The sequence below is a fragment of the Solanum stenotomum genome, chromosome 3, assembly GCF_019186545.1.
Source record: "Solanum stenotomum isolate F172 chromosome 3, ASM1918654v1, whole genome shotgun sequence".
Lineage (NCBI taxonomy): Eukaryota > Viridiplantae > Streptophyta > Magnoliopsida > Solanales > Solanaceae > Solanum > Solanum stenotomum.
In genome coordinates this window covers 35,568,627-35,579,975 of record NC_064284.1, presented here as the reverse complement: position 1 = coordinate 35,579,975, position 11,349 = coordinate 35,568,627, and the positions used below count along the sequence as shown (strand labels likewise).

Sequence of the window (11,349 nt, the reverse complement as noted above, 5' to 3'; positions counted from 1 at the left end):
ATATAGTCCTACAACATGTCTAAGTACAAAATTATGGTCTAATACAACAACCTTCATTCAATTCTACCAAATATTTTTACAAAGACTATCATACCACTAGTTCATCATATAATGACCAAGTAACTCCATATGATAGTTATATAACACCCTTGTAAATCATTGTTCCAAGTGTTATAGCATATTTTTATTGCTTAATTATGGTCCAATGTACTAAAATTTGGTCCAATTTGACATTTGTCCATTGCTAAATCGCTCAATTTATCGATTAACCCATCTTTGAAATGTCATCTATGGCAACATATGCACGTTCTGTTGGTTAAAATATTGAATTTTCCAGCAGAAATCGTAACAGAGATGTCATATGTGGCAACATATGTATATCCTAAAATGTACTTTTTGGAGTTAATTCAATTAAATTGTCACCTAATTCAACATATAACACTAATATATAGTCCTACAACATGTTTAAGTACAAAATTATGGTCTAATACAACAACCTTCATTCAATTCTATCAATTATTTTTACAAAGATTATCATACCACTAGTTCATCATACAATGACCAAGTAACTCCATATGATAGTTATATAACACCCTTGTAAATCGTTGTTCCTAGTGTTATAGCATATTTTTATTGCTTAATTATGGTCCAATGTACTAAAATTTGGTCCAATTTGACATTTGTCCATTGCTAAATCGCTCAATTTATCGATTAACCCATCTTTGAAATGTCATCTATGGCAACATATGCACGTTCTGTTGGTTAAAATATTGAATTTTCCAGCAGAAATCGTAACAGAGATGTCATATGTGGCAACATATGTATATCCTAAAATGTACTTTTTGGAGTTAATTCAATTAAATTGTCACCTAATTCAACATATAACACTAATATATAGTCCTACAACATGTTTAAGTACAAAATTATGGTCTAATACAACAACCTTCATTCAATTCTATCAATTATTTTTACAAAGATTATCATACCACTAGTTCATCATACAATGACCAAGTAACTCCATATGATAGTTATATAACACCCTTGTAAATCGTTGTTCCTAGTGTTATAGCATATTTTTATTGCTTAATTATGGTCCAATGTACTAAAATTTGGTCCAATTTGACATTTGTCCATTGCTAAATCGCTCAATTTATCGATTAACCCATCCTTGAAGTGTCATATGTTGCAACATATGCACGTTCTATTGGATAAAATGTTGAATTTTTCAGCAGAAATCGTAACAAACATGTCATAGAACGTGCATATGTTGCAACATAATGTAACAGATCATTCTATAATACTCCATTAACACACACTCTCACTATAAAAGGGTTAATTAGGGTTCCCTTAATTCACAAAAAAAGGTTTCCTTTTTATTTTCTTTCCTTTATTCTTTCTCCTCTCCTCCCCTCCCCTCACACTCAACTTTCCCTGAGAAGATATTACCACCTTGGGCAAATTTAAGTCTCCGCATGCTCTTGTTCTTGTTGTGGGTGATCAACATAATTATGTTGTTCTCAGTTAATATGATGTCTTCTTCAAGTGTGTTCTCAGTGCATGGGTGATGGTCGTTGTTTGTTTTTGTCGGATCTTGTCTAATGGAAGGTAACTTCATCATTTAGTAAGTCTTCTTACTTTATATATAACATCATGTCTGGTCTGGTAACGGCGTGTATGGGGTAGCTAACTATGGTTGTTTTTTTTTCTGTAGGTGGTCTTGTGACAGAGTGCATGGGTAGCTCTGATCCACCACCCTTCAAGAAAGAATGGTGATGCCCCTCCAGGTTTAATAGCTCAATGTTGACTCCAAATCCTCCAGTCAAGTCCCTTTTTGCTGGTTGAAGTAGTAGTATAGGGCTAGAGCGTTTCATATGTAAATTTTGTTATTTTTGTTGGCGTTAATGCCTTGTAAATATGGATATGTAGCCTAGCCTAGCCTTGCATGTCACTATATCAACTATCAATGGCATGTTTATGTTTAATTTTCCCAAGTTTATGTGCTTGAATTCCTCTCTATTAATGGTGATACTACTTGCATGTACACATAATTGACATATGTTGCAACAACTTAAAAAACGTAAGTACTTTATAAAAGTCATAGGCAAGCCCAACCTCTAAAACTGGCCCAATCGGCCCATTATTTCATTTCTAGAAGGGATATGTATATAAATTAGGGTTTTCATTTTCATTTCAAGAATATGGTTTTCATTTTCTTCCTCGCCGCTTCAGTTTCTCTCCGCTTTGAGCTTTCTCTCTCTCTCTCTTTGCATGGATCTCGGATCTCTGGAGTGCATGAGATATAATGATGTTTAAACCAAAGCTCAACACTGTCATGTATTGTCAAATCAATAAAATCATTAATTTTGATATAGTGGTTGGGCAAGAATGAATTCTTTAAATATAGATCTGTACTCTAGATCTAATGAATGAGTTTTGTTTGTTTTTGTTACTTTTGATATAATGTCAAATGCAATATTGAATTGAATTTGTAATGATGAAAATGATCCCATGTTGGGTGTGAAAATCTGTTACAAACATTGAGACTTACTTTCAGTGCAAACTTCATAGTCGAAGGCAATCCAGGTCGAAGATTTTGGTCTTGTCCATGCTATCGTGTACATTTCTACATCTTAGTCTGGAAACTTCTCTTTATTATTATTTTTTAAAAATTTAAATTTCTTTGTGGTGTGTATTTTAGGAGAATGCATGCAACTTCTTTAGATGGAGGGATCGTGAAGATGTTGATATACGATCCAAGTTCGTTATTCTGAGATTCGCGAACAGAATTAAGGAGTTGGAAATTGATGTTGAAAGTCATATTAAAAAAAAGTAACAATTGGGTGATGAATGAGAAGAAGAAGACCAAATGTTGTAACACTAGAAGCTAATCTTCATATTGTTTGTTGTGATTTTTTTTTTCTATTTTTAAGCATTACCAAGAAGAATACTGTGGAGGATGGAAAATTCTTATGTAGTTGTGTACAACCATTAAAATTATCATAACTGTGGAAATAAATAAACGTATTTTTGCACTCATGTTTCAACATTTTTACTTGTTCTTAACATAACATATGAGTCAAATGTCGCAATATATGAGTCAAATGTTGCTACATATCACCCATCTGTAGTAACATGTGACTCAAATGTTGCTACAAATGACCCTTGTTTGCTACATATGAGACATATGTTGCTACAAATGACTTATCTATTGCTACAAATGAGTCAAACGTTGCTATATATCACCCTTATGTAGCAACGTTTGACCATGTGACTCAAATGTTGCTCCAGATGACCCATGTGTTGCTACATATGAGACATATATTGCTACAAATGACTTATATGTTGCTACAGATGCCTTAAATGTTGCAACATATCACCCTTATGTAGCAACGTTTGACTATGTGAGACATATGTTGCTACAGATGACCCATATGTTGCTACAAATGACCCTTATGAAACAACATTTGATTAAGTAACATCGCATACTATGTATTGCTCTCAATATAACATAAAATAACACAAGTGATAAAATAAAACATTGTCATTAATTACAAACACATTGTCAAGGCTCCAAGCTCCTAGATACTATCCCACCAACCCAAATCCATTGCATTCGACCAACTGTATTGTCACACAACAGGGTTTGGGGAGGTTGAATTGCTGTCCTGGTAATCAAATGCTCAATAAATGCAAGCGAATATGACCCACACGTGGTTTTGGTGTCATTTGTTACCATGGGTTCCAATCGACCTTCAAATTCCCATGGTTCATTGAGGAACTTATCTGGCAAATGCTTCATTATTCCACTTTGCTTCAACAATTTTGGTAGCAACTTGAACACAGGTTGTAAGAATGTCAAAAACTTGGCATGTTCCATACCCATCAGCTGGCAGTCATAAACATTCATGCGACCTTAGTGCAAAAAGATCTCAATAGTCACAAAATGAGTTTTGTTCAGGTTCATGACTGCCAAAATCCTTTTTGCACCAATCCAATCCATGCCTCTAAGATATGATCTAATGCCCCTGACATAGTTAATCATATCTTCATCCCATTCAAACTCATTAATTAACTGTGTAAAGCTCTGCCACCAACTGTTGTTGCCTCCTCGCTCATTTTGTCATATATTTGTTTGAAGTTGGAACATAAATTGAGATCCAGGATTCTATTTGTGGAATCATAGTACTCAGGGTATCTCACATGCCTCTCTCGCATGAGGCTAAGGAATTCATCAATAAACATAAATAAAAAATAATATTAAAGAGTAAAGAAGAGTAATCATTGAAAAGATAAAACAAACGAACATTATAAATTGAAGGTACTAGTAGAGAAAAATTACCCAGTCTTCCCACCAAATTTTCATGCTTGTCATGGTCCTGAAATCTTCTCCACTAAAAATATGCATGTCGTGTTGTGCACGCAAATCCTTTGCTCTCGTCAATTCCACCAGTTTGTTCTTTTGACCTATATGCACACGCTTATAAACATTCACATGCTTGAGCTCCAACACTTCCTCTCCTACGTCCATTGGCAATTCTCCAAATACCTTCTTCTTCAAATTTTGATTTGCCTTGATAAATGATTTTTTTCTCCTCTTTGCCTGCGGAGTATCTGGATGCCGAACATTCTTTGATGGAATGACCTTGACCCCCCTCTTATTTTTAAATTCATTGATAGCCTGACTCAATGTTTGAAGATACACGAGAAAATCTTCATCTTGTTTCTTACAATTCTCACAGAGAAAGCCAAAGCATCTTCTACAAGAGGTAGCCCCTTAGTCTTGTCCAGCACCAGCACCAATATCACCACCAACATCAACACCAACATCAATACCACCACCAACATCAACCCATCAAAAAAAACTAATTCATTATCAACTCTGTCTCTTTTGATGGTTCTTGCTCCAGCCAATTACATTTTAACTCTATCCACAACAGGATCAAATAAGGTTTCAACCAACCCTAGAGTAATTAGATATGGCATTTGCAATTTCTTTTCTGTTGGCACAAGCCATGGGTGCACAACCTAAACTTATAAAAATAAGTCATCTATAGGAATATTTGGGTGAGATGTTGCTACATATGGGGTCATATGTTGCAACATATGTGAATCTGTAGCAACATTTGCGTCACATGTCGCAACATATGCATCATCTGTAGCAACAATTGATACATATGACAATTTCAATTTTGTAATATAACAACTTCAACTTTATGCATAATGAGGAGGGTTAAAGAGATCTAGAGGATTTTTGACATTTTTTGCTCTCAATCATCTCAATATCCTTGGAGATGAGATCTCTTCTTCTGCAGTTACTTGATGGGTCAAATGAGAAATGGCTTCAAATGCCCAAGCCTATAAAAAAGGAAAACATGTCACAAATCAAATGTTGAATTATTCAATAATATATAAAAAGATTAAGAACATTTACGTTTACCATGAAAGCCCACGAAAAGCCAAATAAGTTATTGGTCTTTGGAGATAAAGGTTTAAACAAGTATTTGACAGTTAATTCAAAGTTGTCATGACCCCAAGGATAGTTGTTGAAAGCCTCAATACCCTCAGATAAATTCACCCATTTAAGGGATATATTGTTGTTGACATCTTTGGCCAAAAGTACATTATGTACAAACCAAAGTAAGCACAATGACTCCGTGTGCTTCTTATCCTTGTCATTCAAAAAATATATTAAATCGGGATTTTTGAAGCTTGTGCCAACAAGGGACACCAACTCCTGCTCCTCAGTTGACTGTCTTGTTTCTTCTTTTTCTCCTTTCTTTCATCTTCGTGGTTGTTTTTTGACTATGAATTCAGGGATTGGCTCAGAAGGAGGATTTCATTTTAACCCTAAAACTATGGCAAACTCTCTTCTATCAAAGAAGAGTGGCATGCCACAATAATTAATCAAAGCATCATCCTTCTTTTCAGGATTCTGAAAAATGAACCTTCTTTTCAGAAGTTCATAGACCATGATCATTTGAAAACGTGCATAATTTTTCTCTGGCAAATCAAGAAAATGACCAAAACAACTATTCCTAAAAAAATCTTCCAAACCTTTCTGCTTGAGCATGATCTTGAAGGAGTCGAAAGCTTTTCCCATGGCTGACCTCATAATGCTATCACCAGTAGTATAAGGCTGCAAATGTACAGGAAAAGTGTGTGCATTGACAATTTTGATCCCATCATCTTCAACTTCTTTATTGTTTTCTTTATCTTCCTCAACTTCTTCTTTTTTGTCTTCTTCTTCCTCTTTTTTTTTTTTTTATCTTCTTCTTCCTCAACTCTTTCTTTTTTCTCTTTTTCATCCTCAACTTCTTTATTTTTCCTTTATCTTCCTCAACTTCATTTATTTTTCTTCTTCTTCCTCAACTACTTTATTTTTTCCTCCTTCTTCCTCAACTTCTTTTTGTTTTCCTTTATTTTCCTCAACTTCTTTTTTATTTCCTTCTTCTTCCTCAACTTCTTCTGCTTTTTCTCCATCATCATCAACTTCATTTTTTTCTTTTTCTCTTTCTTCATATTCTTTTTGAGAAAATTTTGGTTCTACTTGAGAAGAAGAAACTGCTTCAGATGCAAGTTCTTCTAAAAGAGTGGTAGTCAAATTTTCATTCTTCTTCCTACAAGTTTTAGTCCTAGGCCTCTTCTAGATCTTTGTATCAGTTGTTTCATTTGTTAATACAATTTTTCTTTTGACAGGAGGCATTATATTTGTATCTGCAACCACAAAATTCAAATATTTCTAACAAAAATAACAACAACCAAACACAACAACACAACACAACAAGACAACACACAACACAATACACAACAACACAAACAATAAATACGATTCAATACCACACATGAACCAACAACAAACCACAAAACCCTCCCTAAACCCTAACCAACCAACTACAACTTAAGCTTTTTGAAATTAGATAATGTTTCAAAAGGAATAACAACCCAACCATCCTACAAACAAATAAGTGATAAAATCACTAAAAATATCCTGATTTAATACCAGTAAGTATTTCAAAACCCTAATTAAATTTTACCTGAGAAGATATCAATGATAAACTAGAAATGATGAGGGCAACGACGCCTAGTTGTAGAAGAGGATAGCAACAGATTACCACTGATCTTGTAGAAAATATCGCAACAACAACCTTGATCTGTGAAGGAATAATGGAACGAGAGAAAGGAAAGAAGAGAAAAGAAAACGGAAATTAGTAAAAGTTAATTAAATTTGGAATATGAAATGACCTTTTATAGAGGAGAGGAGAGAGAGGAGAGAGGGAAAAATGAAGGGACGATTGTTTTAAACCTTTTTTTTTGAATTTTGATAATTCAAAGTGTGACATATGTTGCCACATATATTCCTTCTGTTGGGGCACATGCAGATAATTTTGTGGTGTTTTTTACAACAGAGGTTATATATATTGCCACAGACACCACATTTCTTCCTTTCCATCATAATTGACATTTGTTCCAACAAAATAATAATAATAATAATAATAATAATAATTAATATTAATATTATCAGCAAAAATGAACAATTGGTGACAATATAATGTTGCCACATATCTCTTTTCTGTGACATATGTTACCACGTACATATCTTCTTTCTGTGATATATGTTGCCACATGTATCCTTTCTGTTGGGGCACATGCAGATAATTCTGTGGTTGTTTTTACAACAGAGGTTATATATATTGCCACAGACACCACATTTCTTCCTTTCTATCATAATTGACATTTGTTCCAACAAAATAAAAATAAAAATAAAAATAATAATCATTAATATTAATATTATCAGCAAAAATGAACACTTCACCAATTGTTTTATACAACTTATCAACAAAAAGGTAATTCACAATGGTATACATAACCATCAATCTAATCAATGGTGGTAACGACAACATTTTCATCAATCTTTGCTTATTTAGGTCTAAGCCTCTGTGGGTCTTCATTGTTACTAACATAGCCACTCTGAGCCTTTAAAATCCCATAATTCCATAGGAGTGAAGCATATCTCATGCGGAGGGTTTCAGAACTAATTCCATCAGATGGTACTTGTAGTCCCATCACTCAAAAACTCAGCGTATGTAGCAACAAAAAGTCCACAATCTCTGAATGGTATATCATCAATTAGAAAATATAATAACATCACATTTCAATAGTGGTAAGACAAAATAATAATGTGATACTTATAGACTATTGCTTGCTTGTTGGGCAATACCAGTAACATGTCTGACTTTGAATGGGTAAGATTAATTCTTTCCATGGTAAGATTCAAGAACTGACCAGTTGGTTCGGTCTTTTTGATTAAAAAATTCATGGGATTTAAGGTACTATGACAGCAATGTAGACAACTTTTGAATCTCGGAGCACAATTTTCTGTTAGTCCTAGATGAGGACATCGAATCATACACCTTTATGCACCGTTCCTTCAATACAACGACTTCTAAGACCCAATGAAACTCTCCATTACAATTTATTGAGACATAAACCTCATCTGTGAGGTGCCAAGGCAATCCACCAGGTATACCAAACTCTTTGATAGTGCCAACGATTTTATTCTCATATTCAAGAACAACATTGACATTGTCAATGTATGTTTTGAAAAAACAATTAGTAGTGGTATATCAATATTTAGAATGACTTTGTTGCTTCGACTTCTTCCACAAATAGTATAAAATAACATCCACATGCTGCACAGATGCATCAACAAATGTATTTTTGTATCAATTTATTTGTATGTATTCATGTCTTAATCAAAAGATAAAAGTGGGCACGGATTTACCTCATCAGTCCAGCACTAAATGGGTTGAGACATTACGTAGAACCAGTCCTTCTTCTTTGGAAATGCAATTACAAAATCAAGTTGTTTGAACTCAAGATTCGAGCAATTGGCTAAGTAGTGATCATCCTTGTCTCTTCTGCAATTTGTAATCATTATAAATAATTATTTAGTGGACAACAAGAAGAAATACTAATAATAGTTGAACGACTTTACTTTTTTGCATGATGCTTGTAAAGACCCTCGTTTATCCATTGCGAGAAGGATGACATTAGTTAAGTTGGACCCTCACCGTCAATGTTAAAAACTTCAAATGGATATTGTTGCTTCACATCACAAATGACGACTTCGACTTTCTTCTCTTTCTCTTTCGCTTTCTTTTTCACTTTCTCCTGCTCCTTCTCCTTCTCCCCCTCCTCCTTCTCCTCATCCTCCTTGCCTTTTGTGTTTGAGTGTGATACTGGAGCAATAGTCATTGATTTTTTTCTTTTACTAATTATAGATAGTGATTGTGAAATAGATTTTTTCAGCCTCCTACACTTCAAAGGCTGTGAAATCTTCTTGGATGTATGGACATCAATATTATAAGTCATTTCCTTCAAAATATCAGTGAGCTATTTAACACAACTAATAAAATAATCATGTTGCTGCTCACATTCTTCGCATAGATAAAAAAAGCATTTGATGTTAGAAGAGGAAGCAACACCAATAAAAGATTGAGTTGTTGTCATGGATGAAGCTTCTTGTATCATTTCATATACAAGGTAAATAAAAAAGGTTGAGAGCTTACAATTGATTATAAAATAATAATGGATAGCAATTTATACTTATGTTGACACAGATGGATATTTTGTTGCCACAGATGTACCTTCTGTTGCCACGAATGAATCTTGTGGCCACAAATAAATCTTCATGTGCCACAGGTGAATCTTATGTTACTACAGATGACCATTTTGTTGCCCTAACACATAGGCGATATGTTTCAACACATGACAACTCTGTTGGAATATATACCAACATTTCACTAAAATGTAGCAACATACGACACATCTTTCAACAAATGAAATATATGTTGGACAACTAAACAAGACTATATTTCTAAAATTATATGAACAAAATGGTCACAAAAAGAACAACAAAAGCAACAAAAAACAATTTTTCACTGAATGTTAACAATACATATACATTTCCTCAAAATTAGGGTTTTTTTGGGTTAGTTGGTTTTCTTTCAAAAACAATAAATAATAGGTACCATTACACCATTATTCAATTTCCACATCTATAGAACGATTTATTGTTCATTAACCCAAGAAAAAAACTTTAGTATTGTTCGAAAATTGTAAAATCTTTCAAAAAAATGACTTAACCATTTTAAGTCGAACACAATCTTCAGTTTAGAAAGAGGAGAGAGTCACGGCCGGAGATGAGGAGGAAGATAAGATAATGGGGGAGAATATTTATTTTGATAATCGAATTTTCGGAATTTCTAAGGAAGAAGAAGAAGAGAAGGGAGAACGTTGGGAGAAGAGGAGGAAAAAATTCTATTTTTTTTTTTTAAAATGGTTTGGATAGAATTTTAAAATTAAAAAATAAAGTGTTTTTTTGTATTTTATAAAAGATTAGAAAGTTTTAAAAATGTTAATTTGGCCCCAAATTTACTTAATTACATTTTAAAGTGAATTTGATCTTTCTTGATCAAAGTGGTCACAAAACATAAAACCAAGCTTAATTGACATCTTTCATTTAATTTTCTCCACTTTCAGGGACCTTCCTCTGTCTCTTCATGCTTCCACTTTCATCTCTCACGTGTAGGTTTTACCTACCTAACAAAATTTTGTGAAGCTTTGTTTCCTTACTATTGTCGACGATGAATGGCGGTTGGTACTACTTATTATTTCCCTATCTAATACCAAATTTCTTTGAAGCTCTGGTTCCTTACTATTGTCGGCGATGAATGACATTTGGTACTGCTTATTCTTTTTCTATATGTTTTGTGCTCTGCTTTCCTGTGATTTATTTGAAAATAAATAAATATTACCTTGTTGTATTTTCTCCCCTTTTCAGCTTTCGCCGAATTTTCTTGGGATTTTGCTGAAAAATATTTGAGGAATTGGGGAGAGAGCAAAGGTTTATGTTAGCCGAGACTCAAATTAAGGTAATTAACCTCGACATTGCAGCTCTGCATATGTTATCAATAATGAAAAAGAAATGCTAAATTTCCTTTTGTCTCCTTATATTTTTAATTCTAAAATAGAAAAACTTATTGGCCAATGTTTACTCTTTTTGTTTGAAGATATGGGATGTGTTTGGAATGAAGGAAAATGTTTTCCTGGAAAACAAGTTGATTTTTGACTTATTTTCTCATGTTTGGTTGGTGAGTAGAAAATATTTTTCGGAAAAGATTTTTAGTGTTTGATTTATGAATGAAAAATATTTTTGAGAAATATATTTTATTTTTACTAGAGTAGAAAATAATTTTTGAAATTGAAAATATTTTTTAAAAACAAACTTAAAATTATTTTTTGGGGGTGCTGGGGAGGGGGCGCTGGTAGGGAGTGGGTGGGTGGGGG

At 33.5% G+C, this 11,349-nt stretch overlaps 1 pseudogene; it reads right to left on the bottom strand.

Moving 5' to 3' along the window:
* Positions 1-7,917: 7,917 nt before the first annotated feature.
* Positions 7,918-8,935, bottom strand: LOC125858910 (uncharacterized; annotated as a pseudogene).
* Between the last annotated feature and the right edge of the window lie 2,414 nt (positions 8,936-11,349).